This window comes from Mustelus asterias, chromosome 14 (assembly GCF_964213995.1).
Source record: "Mustelus asterias chromosome 14, sMusAst1.hap1.1, whole genome shotgun sequence".
Lineage (NCBI taxonomy): Eukaryota > Metazoa > Chordata > Chondrichthyes > Carcharhiniformes > Triakidae > Mustelus > Mustelus asterias.
This window is the reverse complement of record NC_135814.1, coordinates 7,020,904-7,025,477: the sequence shown is the minus strand read 5'-3', so window position 1 is coordinate 7,025,477 and position 4,574 is coordinate 7,020,904. Positions and strand designations below refer to the sequence as shown.

Here is a 4,574-nt window from a genome sequence, read left to right as displayed (position 1 = left end):
GCCACACTGCATAGGGGAAGCAGGGGAGGGCTGAGGGGAGGGCAGCATGCTGGGGATGTAACTGTTGGGGGGAGGGAATTGGTAGCGGGGGGCTGGAGATCGGGGTGGGAGTCAGGGCTGGACATGGGAATGATCGGGTGGTCCAGCGATCATGCCGTGGATGGGGGGGGGGGGGGGGGGGAGAGAACCGGCCTTGCGGGGGTTGCGGGGCTGGATGGAAGTAGGGAAGTTGTTTCCACCAGAGGGTGAAACTAGAACTAGGGGGCATAACCTCAAAATAAGGGGGAGCAGATTTAGAAGTGAGTTGAAATCATAGAAACCCTACAGTGCAGAAGGAGGCCATTCGGCCCATCGAGTCTGCACCGACCACAATCCCACCCAGGCCCTACCCCTACATATTTTACCCGCTAATCCCTCTAACCTACGCATCCCAGGACACTAAGGGGCAATTTAACATGGCCAATCAACCTAACCCGCACATCTTTGGACTGTGGGAGGAAACCGGAGCACCCGGAGGAAACCCACGCAGACACGAGGAGAATGTGCAAACTCCACACAGACAGTGACCCGAGCATCGAACCCGGGACCCTGGAGCTGTGAAGCAGCAGTGCTAACCACTGCGCTACCGTGCCGCCAGTTGAGGAGGAACTTCTTCACACAAAGGGTTGTGAACCTGTGGAATTCCCTGCCCAGTGAAGCAGTTGAGGCTACCTCATTGAATGTTTTTAAGACCAAGATAGATTTGTGAACAGTAGAGGAATTAAGGGTTATGGTGAGCGGGCGGGTAAGTGGAGCTGAGTCCACAAAAAGATCAGCCATGATCTTATTGAATGGCGGAGCAGGCTCGAGGGGCCAGATGGCCTACTCCTGCTCCTAGTTCTTATGTTCTTACAAATCAAATAATAAATCAATTCAAACTATTGTTTCTCTTTCCAGCCACTGCGCGCGCCCCCACCTCCCGCCAGCGCGCCCCCGCATCCTGGCAGCGCGCCCCCCGCATCCTGGCAGCGCGCACGCCCTTCCTCACCCTTGTCACGTAATGTCACGTGGGCGCGCACGTTGTGAGCGCGGGATTGGCGGCGCCGCGTGGTTGCTAGGGGAGAATCGGCCCGGCCGGCCCGCGCTGTCCTGGGGAGGATGTGAGGACAGTCCCAGCGCTCGGATCACACACTGAACGGCAGGGCCAGGGCCCCTCGGGGGAGGGATGCAGTGAGGAAGCCCCGCAGCAGCAGCAGCGGCGGCGGCGGCGATGAGCGGCCTGAAGCCCGGCAGCCGAGGCCTAGCGAGAGGAGCGGGGGGACAGAGCCCAGAGTCAGAGGCTGCCAGCCCGGGCACCCCGCCCCGCGGGTACACAGCGGACAGCGCTTAGCATTACCCGCCAGACAGGCCGAGAGAGCCCGGTAAGGGAGGAGGAGGAGGGGGGGGGGGGGAGCTGAGTGTGTGGGGGGAGAGGAGGGGGTGGGTGTTGTGTGTGGGGGGAGAGGAGGGGGTGGGTGTTGTGTGTGGGGGGGGGAGGGGAGGGGGTGGGTGTTGTGTGTGTGGGGGGGGGAGGGGAGGGGGTGGGTGTTGTGTGTGTGGGGGGGGGGAGGGGGAGGGGGTGGGTGTTGTGTGTGTGGGGGGGGGGAGGGGAGGGGGTGGGTGTTGTGTGTGTGGGGGGGGAGGGGAGGGGGTGGGTGTTGTGTGTGTGGGGGGGGGAGGGGAGGGGGTGGGTGTTGTGTGTGTGGGGGGGGGGAGGGGAGGGGGTGGGTGTTGTGTGTGTGGGGGGGGGGGAGGGGAGGGGGTGGGTGTTGTGTGTGTGGGGGGGGGGAGGGGAGGGGGTGGGTGTTGTGTGTGTGTGGGGGGGAGGGGAGGGGGTGGGTGTTGTGTGTGTGTGGGGGGGAGGGGGTGGGTGTTGTGTGTGTGTGGGGGGAGGGGAGGGGGTGGGTGTTGTGTGTGCGTGGGGGGGAGGGGAGGGGGTGGGTGTTGTGTGTGTGGGGGGGGAGGGGAGGGGGTGGGTGTTGTGTGTGTGTGGGGGGAGGGGAGGGGGTGGGTGTTGTGTGTGTGTGGGGGGGAGGGGAGGGGAGGGGGTGGGTGTTGTGTGTGTGGGGGGGGAGGGGAGGGGGTGGGTGTTGTGTGTGTGGGGGGGGAGGGGAGGGGGTGGGTGTTGTGTGTGTGGGGGGGGAGGGGAGGGGGTGGGTGTTGTGTGTGTGTGTGGGGGGAGGGGAGGGGGTGGGTGTTGTGTGTGTGTGGGGGGGAGGGGAGGGGGTGGGTGTTGTGTGTGTGGGGGGGGAAGGGGAGGGGGTGGGTGTTGTGTGTGTGGGGGGGGGGAGGGGGGGGGAAGGGGGTGGGTGTTGTGTGTGTGGGGGGGGGAGGGGAAGGGGTGGGTGTTGTGTGTGTGGGGGGGAGGGGAGGGGGTGGGTGTTGTGTGTGTGGGGGGGGAGGGGAGAGGGTGGGTGTTGTGTGTGTGGGGGGGGAGGGGAGGGGAGGGGGTGGGTGTTGTGTGTGTGGGGGGGGGAGGGGAGGGGTGGGTGTTGTGTGTGTGGGGGGGAGGGGGGAGGGGGTGGGTGTTGTGTGTGGGGGGGGAGGGGGTGGGTGTTGTGTGTGTGGGGGGGGAGGGGGTGGGTGTTGTGTGTGTGGGGTGGGGGGGGAGGGGAGGGGGTGGGTGTTGTGTGTGTGGGGTGGGGGGGGAGGGGAGGGGGTGGGTGGTGTGTGTGTGGGGGGGAGGGGAGGGGGGTGGGTGTTGTGTGTGTGTGTGTGGGGGGGGGAGGGGAGGAGGTGGGTGTTGTGTGTGTGTGGGGGGGAGGGGAGGGGAGGGGAGGGGAGGGGGTGGGTGTTGTGTGTGTGTGGGGGGGGAGGGGAGGGGGTGGGTGTTGTGTGTGTGGGGGAGTGGGTGTTGTGTGTGTGTGGGGGGAGGGGAGGGGGTGGGTGTTGTGTGTGTGTGGGGGGGAGGGGAGGGGGTGGGTGTTGTGTGTGTGGGGGGGGAGGGGAGGGGGTGGGTGTTGTGTGTGTGGGGGGGGAGGGGAGGGGGTGGGTGTTGTGTGTGTGGGGGGGGAGGGGAGGGGGTGGGTGTTGTGTGTGTGGGGGGGGAGGGGAGGGGGTGGGTGTTGTGTGTGTGGGGGGGAGGGGAGGGGGTGGGTGTTGTGTGTGTGGGGGGGGGGTGGGTGTTGTGTGTGGGGGGTGGGTGTCGTGTGTGTGGGGGGGAGGGGAGGGGGTGGGTGTCGTGTGTGTGGGGGGGAGGGGAGGGGGTGGGTGTTGTGTGTGGGGGGGAGGGGGTGGGTGTTGTGTGTGTGGGGTGGGGGGGGAGGGGAGGGGGTGGGTGTTGTGTGTGTGGGGTGGGGGGGGAGGGGAGGGGGTGGGTGTTGTGTGTGTGGGGGGAGGGGAGGGGGTGGGTGTTGTGTGTGTGTGGGGGGGGAGGGGAGGAGGTGGGTGTTGTGTGTGTGTGGGGGGGAGGGGAGGGGAGGGGGTGGGTGTTGTGTGTGTGTGGGGGGGGAGGGGAGGGGGTGGGTGTTGTGTGTGTGGGGAGTGGGTGTTGTGTGTGTGTGGGGGGAGGGGAGGGGGTGGGTGTTGTGTGTGTGTGGGGGGGAGGGGAGGGGGTGGGTGTTGTGTGTGTGGGGGGGGAGGGGAGGGGGTGGGTGTTGTGTGTGTGGGGGGGGAGGGGAGGGGGTGGGTGTTGTGTGTGTGGGGGGGGAGGGGAGGGGGTGGGTGTTGTGTGTGTGGGGGGGGAGGGGAGGGGGTGGGTGTTGTGTGTGGGGGGGAGGGGAGGGGGTGGGTGTTGTGTGTGTGGGGGGGGGAGGGGAGGGGGTGGGTGTTGTGTGTGTGGGGGGGAGGGGAGGGGGTGGGTGTTGTGTGTGTGGGGGGGAGGGGAGGGGGTGGGTGTTGTGTGTGTGGGGGGGAGGGGGTGGGTGTTGTGGTGTGGGAGGGGAGGGGAGGGGGTGGGTGTTGTGTGTGTGGGGGGGGAGGGGAGGGGGTGGGTGTTGTGTGTGTGGGGGGGGGGGGTGTCGTGTGTGTGGGGGGGAGGGGAGGGGGTGGGTGTCGTGTGTGTGGGGGGGAGGGGAGGGGGTGGGTGTTGTGTGTGGGGGGGAGGGGAGGGGGTGGGTGTTGTGTGTGTGGGGTGGGGGGGGGGGAGGGGAGGGTGTGGGTGTTGTGTGTGTGGGGGGAGGGGAGGGGGTGGGTGTTGTGTGTGTGTGTGGGGGGGGAGGGGAGGGGGTGGGTGTTGTGTGTGTGTGGGGGGGGAGGGGAGGGGGTGGGTGTTGTGTGTGTGTGGGGGGGGAGGGGAGGGGGTGGGTGTTGTGTGTGTGTGGGGGGGGAGGGGAGGGGGTGGGTGTTGTGTGTGTGGGGGGGGAGGGGAGGGGGTGGGTGTTGTGTGTGTGGGGGGGGAGGGGAGGGGGTGGGTGTTGTGTGTGTGGGGGGGGAGGGGAGGGGGTGGGTGTTGTGTGTGTGTGGGGGGGGAGGGGAGGGTGTGGGTGTTGTGTGTGTGTGGGGGGGGGAGGGGAGGGGGTGGGTGTTGTGTGTGTGTGGGGGGGGAGGGGAGGGGTTGGGTGTTGTGTGTGTGGGGGGGGAGGGGAGGGGGTGGGTGTTGTGTGGTGTGGGGGGGA

General features: G+C 67.5%; 1 protein-coding gene across 6 annotated transcripts in view; it reads left to right on the top strand.

The window, feature by feature from the left end:
- The first annotated feature begins 1,063 nt into the window (after nt 1–1,063).
- The window catches only part of ttll4 (tubulin tyrosine ligase-like family, member 4), a 73,027-nt gene continuing 69,516 nt past the window's right edge, over nt 1,064–4,574 (top strand). For all 6 annotated transcript variants that reach the window (XM_078227841.1, XM_078227842.1, XM_078227840.1 and 3 more), the window contains exon 1: nt 1,064–1,400. The gene's annotated coding sequence lies outside the window, so the exon portion shown is untranslated. The remainder of the gene's footprint in view (nt 1,401–4,574) is intronic.